The sequence below is a fragment of the Pelobates fuscus genome, chromosome 1 (genome assembly GCF_036172605.1).
Source record: "Pelobates fuscus isolate aPelFus1 chromosome 1, aPelFus1.pri, whole genome shotgun sequence".
NCBI lineage: Eukaryota > Metazoa > Chordata > Amphibia > Anura > Pelobatidae > Pelobates > Pelobates fuscus.
The window spans coordinates 402,605,365-402,625,378 of NC_086317.1; the positions used below are offsets into that span (position 1 = coordinate 402,605,365).

Genomic DNA, 20,014 nt, shown 5'->3' on the forward strand with positions numbered 1-20,014 from the left:
GTAATAGTCCCCAGTCTCCTAAGTATAACCCCACAAAAAGTCTGCTCTAGTCTTAACAGAAGTAGTGCTCAGGATTCTTGTGAAAGTGCGGTTAAATCGATCCGAAGACCACACAATGAGCTGTTACACTGAATCTCCGATAGCCCCTGACGCGCGCGTTTCGCCACAACTCATCAGAGGTGAACCGATGTGTGGTAAGTATCAGCTATTTAAAGGTCATGTGTAAAGCTGATAGGGGAGTTCAAAAAAGCCCGCGATTCAGATTGGCCACTACTGCAGCGATATCTGTATTATCACACACACAAGTTCTCACTAGTTTAATAGTATTTTATTATTCCTCAAGTTCTTTCCTTTATTGACATCTGATTTTCTCGATCTAACAATTGATTTTTATTAATTGTTGGTTATCATCCTTTTGAGGATGCTCCAACTTTGGCTGATCGGTCTTTTTTGTTAATTTCTTTTTAGGCGGTGGTAGCTTATTAACTACTTTTATACTATTCAGTTATTTAACTTAATATTTCCACCCCTAGTCGGAAAATCTTTAAAGTTATTATTGGTGATTCATCTTTCCTGATACTAACCTTGTCTGTTCACTATTGTAACAATTACTTATCAGGACCAATAACCACACACACAGGATCGGTTACAGTCACTCTGCACCGGCATTTGTATTCAAAGTTAGAATGATTTCTCATTCTTCCATGTCATTATTTCTTTCTAAAGGAATCATTGGTAGTTCATCAGTTCTAACTTTATCACTGATCTACTTACACATTTCCTTTACAGACCTGACAGGGTTAATGACGATACACACTTAATTGGTTATCGTCATCACTGGCAATTGTGATTGGCCAATCTGAATCGCGGGCTTTTTTGAACTCCCCTATCAGCTTTACCCATGACCTTTAAATAGCTGATACTTACCACACATCGGTTCCCCTCTGATGAGTTGTGGCGAAACGCGCGCGTCAGGGGCTATCGGAGATTCAGTGTAACAGCTCATTGTGTGGTCTTCGGATCGATATAACCGCACTTTATATATATTCCACTGTTATGTTAACCCCCTTTCTCTGCCGCTATTGTCTCTAACAGATTCTGTGGTCTATTTTGAGCTATTCAGGCTCCACTATTCATTTGCATGTTTTAGTAACATTTCACCTTGTTACTAAGTAATAGTTACTACACTTAGTCTGAATTGCAACTTTGTTTTGTTGCAAGTGACGTGTACCAGAGGTATCCTGAAAACTTTTGACCAGGTCCTCTGTGTTTTTTATGTCTTTTATGTTTCTTTTTTCAAAAAATGTAGTAATTATTAATTGTTACACCTGCATGGTACTTCATTACAATGGATCATATATCTAGCATCCACTACTGTAAAGTTGAATTTAATTTCAACTGAGATTTGGTGCGGACCTGCTGATATACTGCGCACCTAATCAGCAAACATCATTTTTTAAAACATATTGTTACAGGGTTGGCGCACGTATATCTGCTATCTGGCTATCAGACTTACATTAGTAATTATTTTTTATTCATTACTTGTAACGTTGAATTTCATTTCAACTGAGATTTGGTGCGGATATACTGCGCACTTAACCAGTAATCATTGTTTTTTCTTTAAACATGTGTGAAAAGTGTGTCAACTTTTTGCCATTTCACAAAAGTGCAGATTTCAATAGAAATTGGCACTTTGATAAATTAATCTGGTTGAACCCCCCTGACTGTCAATCAGACAACTGTTGAACTAAACTCAAGAGGCAGTAATTGCCAGAACACCTGCCTTGCAAAGACTTCTCATTGAGCTGAATTGGAAAGTCTGTGATTGGAAGAAAGGGGGGGAGCTGTTTTTAGATATTACGCAAATTAAAAAAGGCATAATTAACCCTTTAAGACCGGAGGGCGTACAATTACGCCCTATTTTAAGCGGCTCTAAACGCCGCCGGGCGTAATTGTACGCCCTCTGGTCTTTTCTTACTTACCCGGTTCTTTACTCCCAGGGAGCCCCCCGCAGCAGATCCTCCCTCCTGGGAGCCCCCCGGCCATGTGAGAGTGAGGTCCTTGCGAGGACCTCACAATCACATTGTCAGGATTACTGTTTGATCCAGCACGTAGAACTGTATAGCACGGATGACAAATAAGTAACGTATTGCCGGTCCTTAGAATGGCCGGATTTAACGTACAAAGAATAGTCAAAAATACTAGCCGAGGTCAGGGAACACAGAAAGGGACACAGCGATGAGGAAAGCCAGGAGTCAGGATACCAGAATACAGAGAAGTCAATAAACAAAGCCAAAGTCAAAAAACAGGTAGAAAACTATAAACAGGAACGCGCTCTCGGACAACCACAAGGGAAACCACGACATGGCACTGAGCAGGATGAGAACAGGGCCTAAATACCCCTCCTCTAGATCTAAAAAGGCTGTAACCGGCCTTTGACCCCAAATTCAGTTACCAGGTTTCATTTGCATAATTGCTGCTCAGCATTAACCCTTCTGTGGATTAGGTTGCTGCTCGGCACAACTTTTCCTGTGTGGACAGTAAATGTCATTAACCACATTTTTATAAGCGGATGAATACGTGACACACATGGCCGGGATAGCTGTCTGAGGCATTGCCAGCAGGGGGACTAACTGTAATGACAGTTAGTCCCCCTGCTGGCTGGAAATGAAATTAAATTAAAATAAGTGTAAAAAATACTACATACTACATATACATACATACACTGTCTAGGTGTATTTTACTATTAATATACGTATATATATATAAAATTATATATTAATATCAAATTACACGTAGACTGATACTGATTAAATATATATATAATTATTGTTATATATATATATTTATATATAATATAAAAAAAATGTAAATACGTAAAAAAATAAAATTAAAAAAATTATTAAAAATAAATGATTAAATATATAGATGTGTGTTATTTCGTTCTAACTGTATTTTGATAATATATATATATATTTATATCAAAATACACGTAGAACGAAATAATATAGATCTATATACATAAATATATACGTATATATCACTATATATACCTATATATAAATAAAAATATTAAAAAAAAGATATATATATACATATATATACACATATGTATATATATATATATATATATATATATTAATTGTACACATATATTTATGTAATATTTGTACATAATTAGGTATCCTAATTAATTACAATTAGCGGAACCTGCCTGACAACCCATACCGAAAGTATAGGGAATTTAACTTGGTAGTACTATATTTAACCCTATAACATTCCAAGACACCATAAAACCTGTACATGGGGGTACTGTTTTACTCTGGAGACTTTGCTGAACACAAATATTAGTGTTTCAAAACAATAAAATTTATTACAACGATGATATCTCCAGTAAAAGTGAAGGTTTTTGCATTTTTCACGCACAAACAGCACTTACACGGACGATATTATTGCTGTGATACTTTTTACTGTTTTGAAACACAAATATTTGTTTTCAGCGAAGTCTCCCGAGTACAACAGCACCCCTCATGTACAGGTTTTATGGTGTTTTCAAAAGTTACAGCGTCAAATATAAGGCTTGTGTTTCATTTTTTTTCACATTCAAATTCGCCAGATTGCTTACGTTGCCTTTGTGACCCTATGGTAGCCCATGAAAATTACCCCTATGATGGCATACCATTTGCAATAGTAGACAACCCAAGGTATTGCAAATGGGGTATGTCCAGTCTTTTTTAGTAGCCACTTAGTCACAAACACTGGCCAAAATTGGTGTTTTTTGCATTTTTCACACACAAACAAATACTAACGCTAACTTTTGCCAGTGTTTATGACCAAATGGCTACTAAAAACGACTGGACATACCCCATTTGCAATACCTTGGGTTGTCTACTATTGCAAATGGTATGCCATTATGGGTGTAAATTTTATTCCTGGGCTACTAAACAGTCCCAAAGGCAACGTAACCAATCTGGCGAATTTCAATTTCAAATGTAACACGCTATATTTGACCCTGTAACTTCCCAAAACACCATTAAACATGTACATAGGGGGTACTCCTTTACACGTGAGACTTTGCTGAATACAAATATGTGTATTGTATTGCAGTAAAAGCAAACAGTATTATGACATTGACAGTTAAAATGTCATGTAGAACTAAAAAAATAACAATTTCTTATTTTCTCCCATTTTTTTCATATTAAATTATGTTTCATAGCTAAATATTTGATATTAAATGAAAGCCCTGTTTCCCCTGAATAAAATGATATATAATAAGGGGGGGTGCATTTAATATGAAAGAGGTGAATTACGGTTGGACAGACATATAGCGCAAATGCCAGGTTTTGTTTACGTTTTGTTCTGTTCACAAAGTGTACATTTGGCTCAGTCCTTAAGGGGTTAAATGCATGCATGTGTTTTTTTAAGTATATCTACTAAACAACATAACAGCTGAAGTATACACAGTCCTGATGTATTCTCTAGTAATTAATTAGCAATTGGGGAGTAAGTTAAGATTTGCTGATTTTCAAAATGCCATTGTATGGGTATCAGGAACACTACTACCTTTACTCACTGAGAAAAGGTCTAAAGCTACTGAGATAGAACATGATGACAAGGGTAGCAACACATAAAAAAACCACAGAGGTGAAAAGAAAGGACATATGAGTACTCACAGTGTAATAAATAACTGTTGCGGCCAGGATATCAGAATTATGGATAATCAAGAATTAAGCTAGGCCAGGATACCAAAAATCAGTCAGAAATAGCAAAAGTAAAAGGGGTACTCTAGGCACAATAACCAACGGATGTAATTGAAGTGGTTATGGTGCCTGGAGTCCCCTGTAGCAGTGCACATACAGTCTGAAAACATTTTTATAGGTTATTTAACTTAGAATGAGGCTCCCTGTCTGCCCTCAGCTGTGCCCCAAGCTGGAGGTATGGATTAAGAAGACTTTAACTACATTTTAGCCAAACAAATCAAGCAAGCATGAGGTGACAGTTATAGGGTGAGAACAATGACCTGAAGCGCTCAATGGCCTGAAGCTCAGACTAATATGTAAGAATTACCCCCAATCAGCCAGAGACCTGCATTCAGTGTTAAACTGTTAAAAACGTTTGACACTGAACAGTGGGAAGGTGCCACACATTTTAATGTGTTTATGGTGCCTAAACTTTTCCTTTAATATGTGGTAACACAATAACTGAATATTAAAAATACTGAAAACCAGAAAAGTATACAAGGTGCTCTGCTCGCTCGCTCTCTCTCTCTCTCTCTCTCTCTCTTTCTGTTCATCCTTTGCACCTGGGCTCCAGTAAATACATGATATAGTCTTACATGTCAAGTCGAGGTCAGGTTCAGGGTATCAGTAAGTAGTATACAAGGCCGGATTAACATAGGGGCTGATGGAGCTGCAGTTCCAGGCCCAGGCCCAGGCCCACGGATTTAAAAAAGCCCACGGATACGCCCAGTGATTAAATTTTTTTTTTTTTCACACACTACTCTTAGGGATTCCACCTGGCTTTTATTTTATTGGCACAGCCAGTATTTGAGGCTGTCTGGCAATACAAATGCTAGTATTTTTCTCAGTATAAGCAAGAGATTACTATGCAATACCAGCACTGGCCAGTAGAGGTCACTGTGTGTGGAGAGAGGCAGGGATAGGAAGATCCAGCATATCCCTCTCTGCCTATTTATACTCACTGATCTGCAGGGGTGCAGCTACAGAGAGTCCAGACAGCAACTCCCGCCCTGCAGAGACAGCCTACAGCTCAGGGAAGTGAGGGCTGGGGGGGGGGGGGGGGGGGGAAAGGCTGCAAGGGGACACTGAGACACTAAGGGACATTGGGAGACATTATGGCAGACACTGAGACACTAAGGGACATTGGGAGACATTATGACACAGACACTTGGGGACACTGAGAGACATGGGGACACTGTGTCCCCATGTGTCTGTGTCCCCATGTCTCCCAGCCAGTGCCCCTGGTGTCTCAGTGCCCCCTATTCTCCCAGTGCCCCCAGTCTGCCAGTGTCTCACTGTCCCCATGTCTCCTAGTGCCTCCATGTCTCCCAGTGCCTCAAGTGTCTCAATGTCCCCATGTCTCTAAGCTAGTGTCTATGCCCTGGTGCCTCAGCGTCCCCATGTCTCCCAGTGCCCCATGTCTCAATGTCCCCATGTCCCCAAGCCAGTGTCTCTAGTGTCTGTGTCCCTGGTGTCTGTGCCCCCATGTCTTCAAGTGTCCCCTATTTTCCCAATGTCCCCATGTGTCCCAGCCAGTGTCCCCTGGTCTCCCAGTGTCACTGGTGTCCTAGTGACATGGGGCCCCTGGGATACATGGGGACATAGACACATGGGAATACTGGAGGACACAGGGAGACATGGGGCATTGAGTCACTGTGATACATAAGGACACTGTGATACATAGGGTCACTGGGAGACCTGGGAACACGACACGAGGGGACACTGGGAGACATGGGGCACTGAGACACTGATACATAGGAACACTGAGACCTGGAGTAATTGACACATGGGGGCACTGAGTCATGAGGGCACTGGGAGGAATCCATCTATACAGCAGAATCAAACTAAGTAGTTTTTTTGGTGATTTTACAGAATTATCTCTTATGTTACTCCTCTTGATTTACATCATGAGATGTCACCGATACATATTTAATTATGCAAATTAGTAAGGCCGGTATGTTTTTCCAAGAAAGGTGGCAACTCTAACTACTTTTCACATACTTTTACTTAAGTATGGAAACTTAAGAGGGATGTATGGGAACACAACCTGTGTGGACTGACTGACAATGAATATAGTTAAAGGAACACTATAGTCACCAGAACAACTACAGCTTATTGAATTTGTTCTGGTGAGTAGAATCATTACCGTCAGGCTTTTTGCCGTAAACACTGTCTTTTCAGAGAAAATGCAGTGTTTACATTACAGCCTAGTGATAACTTTACTGGCCACTCCTTAGATGGCTGTTAGAGATCCTTCCTGGGTCATGGCTGCCTAAAATGCATCCAAACATTCAGTGTCTCCTCCCTCTGCATGCAGACACTGAACTTTCCTCATAGAGATTCATTGATTCAATTCATCTCCATGAGAAGATGCTGATTGGCCAGGGCTGTGTTTGAATCATGCTGGCTCTGCCCCTGATCTGCCTCTTTGTCAGTCTCAGCCAATCCTATGGGGAAGCACTGTGATTGGATCAGGCCACCACTTCTAATGATGTCAGCAGACTGCTTGTTTTTCCGAGTCTAACAGCATGCAGAGTTACAGCTTCAGGCTTGAATGCAGTAAGATTTTGCTATATTTATGGTGGCATGAGGGGCCCAGGGGGGCTAGATGTTGGTGTTAACACTGTAGGGTCAGGAATTTATGTTTGTGTTCCTGACCCTATAATGATCCTTTAAGGTAATGCTGACTTTGGTCTCTCTAACACTGTGGCATGTTCTATTTCTTCTACACTCACTACATACAGCTTTTCTCTGTCCCAGACTAAATACCAGGAGCTTCTGCCTGCTAGTAAGAAGGTAAGGAGACAAGTGGACGAGTGCTAGGGGACAGTCCTTAGAAAGCGTTGAGCGAGCGCATCAGACGCATTTATGCGAAGCTCAGGGTGCTGTCTGCATAGTATGCCCATAGTTGGCCAGGCTGGCCTTCTAATTATTTGGGCAGACGTCCTCTTTTTGGGCATGTTCGCCCCTTTTGGCAGGTTACGTGATTTCTGTCAGTGGCACACCCTTTTACCATGCCCATTGACTTCCTGCTTGACTGGACACTGCTGTTAGGGGTTATGGATTTACTTGAAAGATGAAAACATAAATTAGAGGGAGAGTAGCCTAGGGTATGTGTTTTCTTATAGCTGCTGTTTTCTTTCTCTCCAGCACCATCTCCATCAGATACATGACGCTTGGGAGTGTTTTAGTGTTTTTCGTCGATATGATTCTGTAATTAGGCCCGTCATAATTGTCAGCACCAGGCCCACTGGGCTGTTAATCTGGCCCTGGTAGTATACAGTAAATGACAAAAACAAATGGCAAGCCAAATCAACTGAAAAGTCACGTACAGAATTATTCACTAAAGTGACAATTGCCATGAAATCAAAGTGAATTTCAATTTTAAAGCCAAAATAGCTGAGCTAGAAAAATGTCTCCAAGTCAGTATACCTACTCTGTCCTTAAATTTAAAATTTGATTTGACTTATCTTTGAACTCCTGACAATTCTCACTTTAGTCACAGTTAGAAGATGGTTAACATGACCTGCCTAGGCAGATATCAGTTGATGTGTAAAATAACGATGGCCTGCATGTGATCTCATTATAATTCAGCAATCAATCATGTTCTGTAGACTGAATACTGCAGTGAAATGTTAGAGACACGTGTATCTCCAGATAGCAGAAAGCAGCATACAATCAAACTTAGAGAACTTGCTATTAATATTGTGAACTGTAACTCCACTCACTGCATTGAGACTGGGGGTGGTAAATGCTGTGGGACAGTGATGCAATCTCTGCAGGACCCTAGAGGCCTGAACGTATTATGAACGTATCTAATGAGGTGCTTGCACTACACTTTTTGAGGACAGTTCCCTGAACAAATTTGGGACAGTGGGACAGTTCCAATTTTTGAGTCCTGCCTCAAAAACGGCACTGTTGGGGGACATGGTGATGTCTGAACCACTTCCTAGTCTTCTAAAAAAAAAAACAGCATGGCATCTCCATTACTCTCATCTAAGACCAGTTGACCAGGAAGCTCACACTTTACCAAGTTTTGAAATAACATGGGTGACTACACCATGCTTAGCCTTCCAATATCCAACATGTTCAGTAAACAGCTCTTTTCTACTTGATATTTTAACAATTTACGGAGTGTCAATGGCTTGGAATTCAAAGAGAACGTCAAATTTCACGACAAAATGGCAGAATTGTGAAAATTCTCAGTCAGTCATAACTCAATTTGGCTATTAAGGAATAACCTTTGAAATTTGTATTGAATCCTTCGCACTTTACACTATAGTAAATTATCCTGCCAGGGTATCTAGCCTGCATCTCTGGACTCAAACGGTCCTACTTTATAACTATTGTTTGATGGAACACTAACCGTGCAATGGCAAAGTCCATCATATGAACTTATTGGGTGTTAGAATGTAGAGTTCCGAAATATATTTCAGACTCTAGAATTTATTCTGTTCAATTGTTTCTTTTTGTTTTTTGTTTTGTTATCAGTGATAATAAAGAAGTGCTTTTGAATACCTTCTCTAAAATTGCTATGTTCAAACGAACCATTTTAGTAGGAATTAAGCAATATCCAAGGAATATGACAAAATAAAGAAATGTAACTAACCCTGTTCTTTAGAGGTGTAACCTACAAATATATGTGTTATGTGTGACAGTTTGTTCTAGTTTTAAATCAGGGTTTGCAGTTGTTTTTTTTTTTTTTTTTAGCCAGATGCACTATGGGAGTTATTTACTAAATACAGAACTAAACGACAATCTGAATTGCAATATGTAAGCTAAAATAGTCATGCTGTAACTATATATATGCCAACTATATATAACTATATATGCCATGAAGGAGCTGTCTAAATCAGCCATTGGTGCTAATTTTTGCTACAATTCAGTGTTTAGTAAATAAACTCCCTTTGCGTTAAAGTAGCATACTTGATTTTTAATTAAAGACACCAAGGCATTAAAAGACAAACTACGATGCTTAATCCTTTGAAATTTACAGAGGAGAAAGAGGCATCCATTTATTTATACTTACCTATAGATGGACTCTACTAGAATGCACCAACTAGTGTTTCCTTTGAAATGATCTGAGATGGCTTATGTAAGTACAGTATACGATGGATTGGTGTATTTCAATGAATTAACATAGGTATTTTGTGTAGCAAATTGAAGTCAAAGTAAGCATTAAGTACTCAATATTTTACTATAAGCATTTGGAAGCCAGGGGTGTAACTAGAATTTCACAGGTACTGGCGTCTGGCGCAACAAGTTCTCCCCCTGTTTAGCTTCATAGGAGTCAAAATAAGACCCATAAGTAAACAAAAGGAACAATCACTTTCCATCATTCATCTTAGAAAATTAACCATATCACCTGTAAACAGGGCTGTCTTTAATACTGATTGGACCCTGGGCAGGCATTCACGCACTCCACCCCCACACACAAAAAACAAACAAAAAAAATGATAAATTGACGTTGATTGTTTCCATTTGCAAAATATGACCTTTCAGAATTCTAGCACAATACACTGCCAGACATATCAATTGAAAGGTCATTGTCAAGGTCAGTACGGGTGCAGAAAATTAGTACATACCTCAAAAGTAGAGTCAAGGGCAGCGTGACTCTAGCCTTGACTGTTCCAGTGTTAGTTTGTATTTCAAGAGGAAAAGTTAATGCTGTAACAGGTTAAGGCGTTCCCTCAATCTTACCTTTCCAGTTCAGCTACAAGAGCAGTGAGGAATGTGTGCACTGACTGCAACAGGATTTTTAACACATTGTGTCCACAACTCATAAAAGCAAAGCCGGTGAAAGAGTTAGAGAGGCTAACATTTAAATATAATAAAACGATCAAACAAGCAGTAATCTCACAAAACATGAAAGTGAATATCTCATTATTAAAATGTATGCATGTGTATGCAGATCCACGTAACAGGTCTGGTTGCCATTTATTTTAGCTTATCGAAAAAAAACTGTATGCATACCAGTTATTTTCTCTCTCCGGTTTCCCTCACATTGGTGTCCCGGAGGTAACATGGTAAAAAAGTGTTTTTTTTGTTTTTTTTGTTTTTATCGTGGGCATGCTATAGTATCTCGTTATCACACTTTAGTAGATCATGCCCATGAGCTAGTTAATGTGTGCTCATGGTTTAGCTAATTTGTGGGCACGATACAGTTAACTCATGGGTACGATCTGCTAAATCACGTGATGAGATAACTATATCCTGGACAACAGGACTAGCGCTTTCTATTAGCACACACCCTTGCTGCCTTGGCTGGCTCTGGTGTCATATCCAATTTTTTGTCCCCATCAAGATGTTATATCCACACTGGTCCGTGGCAAGTTTCAGAAACCGCCTCCCCTGTAAAATAGAGCCGACAGAGCCTGCTCATCTCTGCTCCTGCCCTCCTCGTTTTAATTCTGTTATTTACAATGCTTTGAATGGAAGGGATTTAAAGTTTGGCAAGCAACATCTGTCATTGGTCCTGGCATCTCTGCCGGTGTGGCTGCACTCAAACTAACCAGCCACGCCTTCAGAAATGTTTCAAACTTACCTTGGGCTCGCCGGGCAGCTCCCTCTGTTCCGGTCCCCAACGGGTGCAACGTTCTTCAGAACGCCGTCCGCTGCGGATCGGGCTTTATAAGAAACTTACCTTCGCCCACATCAAAGATGGCGCCGACGTATGCTTTGGGGTCAGAGGTCAGAGACAGCTAATTACAGCTGAAGGAAGGTTATTTAAACCCAAATTACCTTTTTGTCAGTGCCCTGTCGTGGTTTCCACTGGCTGGTTATCTAAGAGTGTGTTCCTGCTTGCGTTTTTCTGGTATTTGACTTTGGCTTCGTTTTGACCTACCTGATTTCTGGTATCCTTGACTTCTGGCTTTCCTCATCGTTGTGTCTCATTCTGTGTCTCTGACCTCGGCAAGTATTTTGACTATTCTGCAGTACGTTAAGTCCAGCCAGTCCGGTTAGACGTTATCCTTAGTCGTAGGTATGATACTATTCTGTGAGCTGGATCGACTATTATCCTGACAACATCTCAATTGGAACACATGATTGGATATAGCATCGTGTGGCCAAGATTTAGTAAATCAGTGCAGTGTGTGCATGATTTAAAAAAAACAAAAAACCGTACCATGTCACGTTTGGAGCACTGCTGTTTAATGTGCTTGACAAAAGTCCTAGATGTGAGGTAATTATCTGAACCAATCTATCCAACATTCATCATTCTGATTTGGTTAATTCAGGTAAAGTGAAATTGGAGTGCTTCTGATTGGTCTTGCAGGCTATTAACAGAGCAGGAGATAAGAAATTCTACTAGATGACTCTTTACAGGAAGTGTTTCGGAAAGCTGTGTAAGTCACATGCAGGGAGGTGTGGCTAGAGCTGCATAAACAAAGTGATTGAACTCCTAAATGGCAGAGAATTGAGCATTGAGACTGCAGAGGCATGATCTATACATCAAAATGGTTTTGTTACGCTAAAGTTGTTTTGGTGACTATAGTGCCCATTTAAGAAGGACAATAGTATTAGGGTTATTTATTTTAGCAAATTAATTTTGAGTGGCAAAATGAATGCCAAATTTAACCCCTTAAGGACACATGACATGTGTGACATGTCATGATTCCCTTTTATTCCAGAAGTTTGGTCCTTAAGGGGTTAAAGATCTAGAAAAAAGTCCAGCTTTAGTCACAGAGTATTATTTTTGCAATTTAGATTTAATGCTCTAAAATTGTTAACAAACGTTTAGTGCTTAACCAAATTGGAAATTGTGTAGAGAAATCACTTAAAAATGTATCCAAAAAATATTAAATTTGAGGCCAATTTTTGGATGATAGTGTATCAATATGGAGTCCATATGAAAGATTAGAGTTGTGCCATGTACCAAGAGATTTATGTGTTACCTGGAGCCATGTTATTTAATTTTGTTTAATTTAAACTGCAGATTGTTTTTCTTAGTTAATTGTGCTTTAATCAAAATATGTTATGTCAGTATTTAGCAAAGCTTTGCTAGATCTATCTACTAAAAAGGCAGTCTACGAATCATAATCATTAAAGCCTGCTCTAGTGGTTATGGTTCCCGGAGTACAATCAGTAAGTAATCAAACAGTTTTGAATGTTATGATTGTAGTAGTGACTGAGGGCATGTTTTATGGCAGTGATGGCGAACCTTTTTGAGCCGAAGTGCCAAAACCGCAATACATGCCAACTTTTTTTCCTCAAAGTGCCCACACGGTAATTAAACCTGAATACTGAGGTTTAAGTTTACAAAAAACAACTTGTACAGTTGTCCGAACTAATTAAAATCTTTTGTTTTAAAAGAAGAACACGGTACCATTAAAAGGTCGATTCACGGGGGCGGGGCCTGACAGCGGAGCCGTGAGGACATGAAACTCCAGAGCTCCTGCACTAAGCTACACAACTAACCGATTTTCACGACCCAAGAAGCGACTAATCGGGCCACAAAGGCCAGCAAGCGACAATGGAAGCTCAGCAGAGCGGAATGACACCTCACAAACGGCATCTCCTGATATTTTCACCGGACAAGTGTCCGGGGCCTAGTCACATGGCGAGCGCGGGAGGGACGGCCGCTCTTCCACCGCCACGACTAGATACCTCGACGACTAAGGGCCCCTACTCCCCCCCCTATGGACCGGCGGGGGTAATCCCGGTCCACACTTCACAGGGCCACAAAACCCTGCGAACATCCTCAGCCTCAAGTAACCCGCACCCAGTTGCCAAGATGGCGGCAGCCGACCGAGCTCCTGGGACTCCACCCGCCCAACCTCTACCAGCACAGCCGACAAACGTTCCCCGCCACGAAGACCGCATAGCGGCAGCTTTCGAACGCTTTTGGGCGCGGTGGAGGGAGATACTGACAAGGACCCAAACAACCACAATGAACCCTCGACAGCCCACTACCTCACCTGCATGCGGACCGACTACAGGGCACACGACCGTACTAAAGACCGGCATGAAGCAGCAAAGGGCACTGAGAGCTTCGCCCTGTCCTGAAACTCGCAGACCGCTAATCCGACGCCGCCTACCAGGGCCCCAACGCAACCTTAGAGCCTCCATCCAAGGCCCAACGAGACGCACAATTAAGAGGCACATCCGTAGAACCGGGGCGGCCTACCCGCGGTTTGACCACCTACTGAGACACACAACCGCACCCAGCACCCGGATGGACCTTGTCCCCACAGCAAGGAGACACCTAGAGATACCAACCGCAAGGAGAGCAGAACGGCCATTACGCCACCACGGGAAAAGCCCCGCCACCCGAGGTACACAAGGAGGCCCGGGAAGCAACGGAGGAGCCCCTGAGGCACTCTTGGCCCGTGACACCGCAGCTCTATGGGACCTTCCGGTTTGTGCCATGCCACTACCCAGAACGGGCATCGGCTGATGCAACCCGGATTGCAGTCCGTGACCCTGCCTACAAAGCAGAGACTCTCTTTCCCCAAGGACAGAGGCAAAAGTACCCCAGCTGCAGCCTCTTCTCTACTTAATCGTGATTAATAGTTACAACCTTTTAACTTACTCTTGCCACAGTGAGGCTCAGAGAATACACTCATAATACACTAAATGTAAGCTTTTAGTAAACTCACACAGCCATAAATGTCTAGCCTTGAGCACAGCTACCACTGTATGCACGTTTAGCATAGATACCTTCTTACAAATCGTTTTTTTCAGCATTTAACTCGATAAAATCCAGCTCAGGCAACTCAAGCAGCGAAATCCAGCTACACAGACACTATTTGCATGTCTTCACCTATTTGTTTTTTTTTTTTTCTATACTTAAGTACCACTGTATGTTTATTGTCTTACGCTTGTTGATCCACTAAGACCCACTAAGATAGACATATACACGATCAGCCTGTATTCAGTTTGTTTTATAAAATATAAAAATGTGCTTTTCTATAAATGCCATGCAACTGTTGACTTATGCTTGTTTTCCAATTGCCTGTGACAGCTGTTGCGGCATTGCAAGTATGCATCTGTTATCCCATGCACAACAAAATAAAGAATTATAAAATTAAAAGAAGAACACAACAGAGAGTTTAATGATATGAATAGATAAAACTAAGCTTATATTTAGTATCTCCAACAAATGTAAAACATGCACACACACTGCTGAACGCATTCACACACCGAATGCTTAATACATACATAGACCGACACACAGACATCCTACTAAATACACACACACAGTCTACTAAATACACACACACACACACAAACACTGAACACTTAATACACACACACAGTCCACGGAATACACACACAGTCTGCTGAATACACACACACTGATACTGCATTGAGGGGTGCAGTGTATGTGTTTGTGTGTACGGGTGTTGAGTGCTGTTTGTGAGGGGCGTGTGTGTGTGAGGTGCTGTGTGTTTGTGTGGTACTGTGTGTGAAGGGTGCTGTGTGTGTGAGGGGTGCTGTGTGTGTGGGGGAGTAGGGGTGCCGTGTGTGGGGGAGTAGGGGTGCCGTGTGTGGGGGAGGTACATGTGCTGTGTGTGTGTGTGTGGGGGGGAGTAGAGGTGCTGTGTGTGGGGGGGTAGGGTGCTGTGTGTGGGAGGTTGGGGTAGGGATGCTGTATGTCGGGGTTAGGGGTGCTGCGTGTGGGGGGAAGATACTTTTTAAAAAAAGTATATTAAATCTGTATCCCCCTACTCCCTTATTCTTACCTTTGGAGAAGGAGGGGGGGACACAGCCATCCCTGGTGGTCCGGTGGTGGTAAGTATGTGAGAGGGAAGCAGCTCTCCTGTCCTCACGTGCGATGCTGTATGGAGCATTGCCATGGTAACACGCGGCAACACTCCACACAGATTGCTAGCAGGAGTACAGGAGAGCTGCTTCCGAGATCTCTCTCCCTGCTTCCGGTCGTCCCGACAAGAAAGCGGAGTAGGCACCTGCCATTTCGGGCAGGCATTTGCCTACTCTGCATTGATGCAGACAGACAGCGGCCCCCTCCCCTGGCGGTCTATGGCTGCATGCCCACAGACAGGGCCTGGCGTGCCACCTGTGGCATGCGTGCCATAGGTTCGCCATCACTGTTTTATGGTTTTTATTAAATATTTTGGAACTTAAATAAGGGCAATATTTAAAACAAAAAAACAAACAAAACAAAGGAAAAAATACTTTCTATCTCTGTAGATGTCCTGGCTACCCAGAAATTGGACAGTACGTCTGGGGGCTGGCACCTTGTTAATCATCCACTAGTTAAGATTAAGGGGGGAAGCGTTACTTTTATGAAAAATATATAAGTAATTAAAACATTGAAAATTACCGATAAGTGAAAAACTTTTTTTTTTTTTTTAGTTAATGCTTAATTTTGTTCTACATTTAAATTAAGAATTTATCAAATTGCATCACAAACCAGTTCAGGGCACACACTGCAATACAGAATGGGAGTCAGAAACACTGTTTAGTTTCTTCTCTGCATGTTTTCTGTATGTAGACTGTTAGGTTTAAAGGACAGAGCTTATAACAATTCATATTTAAAAGAACAAATCAAGTGATTAACTCAAATATGTTTCAGGGCCATTTACTGCTGTTTAGATGCGCAATAGGCTTTTGTTGGTTGTTTTAAAAACTAAATTAAGCAAACAAAGAAATACACTCTGCAAAGTGTAAAAGAGGCATTGCACACAATCATAACTGAGCAATGAGCATGGGTCAGCATATCCCAAAAGAGCAGATATAAAAGAAAAATGCTCATGCACTCACTGTGATCACACGCTTGATAAAGACCTTGGTGCAGGTCGAAACGTTGCAGTGTCCAATAAATCTGCCTGATTTATCAAAGTGAGTTCCTGATAATTTTTCTTCTACTTTAGAGCTTATAAGAATGACTGGCAGGGAGCGAAAAAGGAGGCCTTGTTGAATTTCCATGTGTGTCTTGTCCCCACCCATTCTAAAGAGTTGCGGAATAGACATACTAAGATCACTTTTCATTTTGGGCTTGTAAATCACATTTGTTTAGTACATTAGTCTCAAAGTTTGAATATTATTTTTTTCCTTTAGTTTTCACTTGCTGATAATTTTTAAAAATAGACAATGTCTAAATATAAATGACCAGGACTGTTTTAGTCTAAATTGTGCCCTCTGGATATCAATTTGCTTCAACTTGGAGTTTAGTAAATAAACTCGGGTGAGTGCAAATATCTTCTATTTTACTTATTTGTCACAATCCTTATACAAAATATCTATTCCTAGTAAATGTATTTCTTCATGGTTTACAAGGAACAGTCAAATGCTACAGATTTGACTCTTTGTATAAATGAGAGGATATACTGCCCCCTAGCGTTCACAAACATCAGTACAGTTTGTACATTAGGGATGCACCGAAATGAAAATTCTGGGCTATAGCTGAAACTGAAAATTCAGGATGCCCTTGGCTAAAAAACGAAAATTACTTTTCCCCCCAAATGATTTGTGTAGGTTATGTAATGTGTGTATGGAATATAGTGAGGTGTGGGAAAGGGATGTAGTGTGTATGTGCAGGGCCGCCATCAGAAATTTTGGGGCCCCTAACACAGCTCAAGGTCTGGGCCCCCGGGTGCTCGCCTCCAAATCCCGCCCACAGGAATACACACACACAGACACAAATACTGAAACAGACATACACACATACAGGCATACTGACACACACATACTGAAACAGAAACACACATACAGACACACACATGCATAAGGAGATACAGATACACACACACACACATACAGACACACACACACACACACACACACTGACGTACATACATACTCACATACTGACACACACACACATACATACAGGCATACATACGGACAAATAGACATACATACATACTGACAAATAGACATACATACAAACTGACATACAGACATACAAACAGACATGCATACATATAGGCATACATACATACTGACATACACACACATACAGATAGATATACACAGACATACTTACATACTGACATACACACACAGACATACATACTGACATATACATACACACATACATACATACATACACAAAAAGACATACATGCAGACACATACATATATACACACACATAATTTTTCAGCCACCATCCTCTTCCTTACCTCGTTGCAGGAGGGTGACAGGGGATGATGGGAGCGGATGCCTCTCCTGTCCTCGGCTATCTCTCCCACCCCCGCGGAGTAAGCTGGGAGGAAGTGACCAGCCGTCACTTCCTCCCAGCAGCACTTGCGGTGCAGCCGCAATTTTCTTTAAAGGGGCCTGGTCGCGCTATTACACGGCCGCAGTGCTGACCAGGCCCCTGAAGATATAGGGCTCATCGGGTGTCCCTAAATGCTTTGGCCACCTGATGGGTCCCGGTGCAGATGCACTTGTGGCAGTTTTTTTTTTTGTAAATCTTTCTTTTATTATGGCATAAGCGTTATGGGGTACAAAAGAGAAAGAGGAGGCATTGTGGGGTAACATGAGGTAATAATATCAAGGTGGTGTGCAATGCACCTCAAAGAAAGATTGCCATGTTTTTTTTTTTTTTGTGTGAAACTGACATGTTAACATATTGATACAAGCTTGTTTGATAAAATAACAGGATATATAACAGGTTAGACTCAGAATATGTACATGGTGTGAAATACACCGTAGAATCAGCTGTGAGAAATTTGCTAGGCCTTGGGTATAGCATAGGCGCGGGCTATATTGGGCATAACACTTAAATAACATATAAAGGTAATCTTTGCGTGCCGGTTTTAGAAGCAAAACTAATGCAACATAGCATGGCTCATCAATATGATCCGAATGGTACGTCGCAAGATTATCATAACCAGACTTCTGGTGAAACCCGGTTGGACAGTATACTCACAGTTTAGGAATAACTGGTCTAGCTTGACGTAAAGATGTCAAGGTGATGAACAATATAGGTGATATACGTGGCTTAATAGCGCAGATTCTTTGCAGTAACAGGCTAATAAGTGGTCTAGTAAATCATGGGTAAAATCACACTGAGGAGTTGCGCCAGGCTTAATAACAGGAAGATCTTAAGGGTCATCCTGAGGAGAATTATTCGAGCCCAAGAGTGATACAGAATAAGAGACAGCAGGGTGGCATGCATAGTGGTAACATGAGCGGCAAAACCATAAGCACTCATTATATCGTAAAAGGCACAGTCAGGCTAATTTTGGATGGTGTAAAGAGACAGGTAAAACATCATACTGTGTGATTTTCTTGCAGAGTATAATTATAAAAGAAGCTAATAGGCTAATCCAGCTTGTCTACAGCAGCATTGTCTGAGCAGAGATATGACAGTATGCGATTAGCTGAGATTCTACCCTCTGAGCTGCCACCAAGTTAGAGCTGCACATACTGGGTAGCAGGATACAGTGTAAAGCTAAAATGATGTGGTGCAGTTCAGTTATAGACATGCAAAAATAAGCATAATAACCGTAGCATAACCTTATTGTTGTGCAGTTGGTTCGGGTAAACCTGCAGTGCGTCTCGTTAGTACCACTGCTCATAATATCACACTTTAAAAACGAGCAAAGCTCACCGCTCTTTGCCAGGTTATATGGCCACAATGTGTGCAAAGACAGAGCTAGATTACGTACTGTATCATGCTAATGTGTGTTAGTAGATGCTTAAAAGTCTATAGTTCAGTTGGTCAAGTTGCAGTTTCTGCGTCGCGGGCTGGATTATCAGATGGGGGCCGCAACCTGCAGGTTCCTGGATTACTTCACCCGATGCCCGTTCTGGTAGCTCCGCTTGCGTGACCGGGTAGACGAGGGTCGCGCCAGCTCCCTCTGGGCAGTATTGCTGGCAGCGACTGTAGGTGGGTCAGCGTGGGATGGAAGTGGTTGCTGTAGGGGGCTTCTCTCTTCCTCCGGGCATAGTGTGGGGTTGGTACCTTATGTCCACAGACTCGGTTGCCTCTTGGGGCCGGGTCTTTCCCATGATGGGCGCTGAGGAGGGTCCTGATGGTCATCCGCCGCCTGCGGCGGGCGGCTCTCCGGCGGGCGGCTCTCCGGCGGTGTGGTCGGTGTATAGGAGGGAGTCTCCTAAAGTACCCCTGCCCGGGTGGGTGTACCGCCCGTCGGTGCGTGGCGGTTGTTCCTGGGGTCTGCCCGCTCTGCCTCGCAGTTTGGGGCTGCTTCGGCTCCTCCAAGCAGTCAGAGGTTTGGTGTGTCGTCCGCTCCTCCAACATCTTCCAGAACCGGTTTAGCAGAGCGTCAAGCCGCTCATGCAGGGGCTGGGTGAAAGTCTGTTCCATAATTGGGTCTGCCGCCGCCATTTTAGGTGCGGT

At 41.9% G+C, this 20,014-nt stretch overlaps 2 protein-coding genes across 2 annotated transcripts in view; both read right to left on the reverse strand.

Annotated features, from left to right (window-relative positions):
* SMAGP (small cell adhesion glycoprotein) overlaps window positions 1-10,392 on the reverse strand; it is a 55,052-nt gene extending 44,660 nt beyond the window's left edge. The window contains exon 1 of the mRNA XM_063444784.1: window positions 10,325-10,392. The gene's annotated coding sequence lies outside the window, so the exon portion shown is untranslated. The remainder of the gene's footprint in view (window positions 1-10,324) is intronic.
* Window positions 1-20,014, reverse strand: part of BIN2 (bridging integrator 2) — a 281,878-nt gene that overhangs the window by 214,968 nt on the left and 46,896 nt on the right. The window lies entirely within an intron of this gene.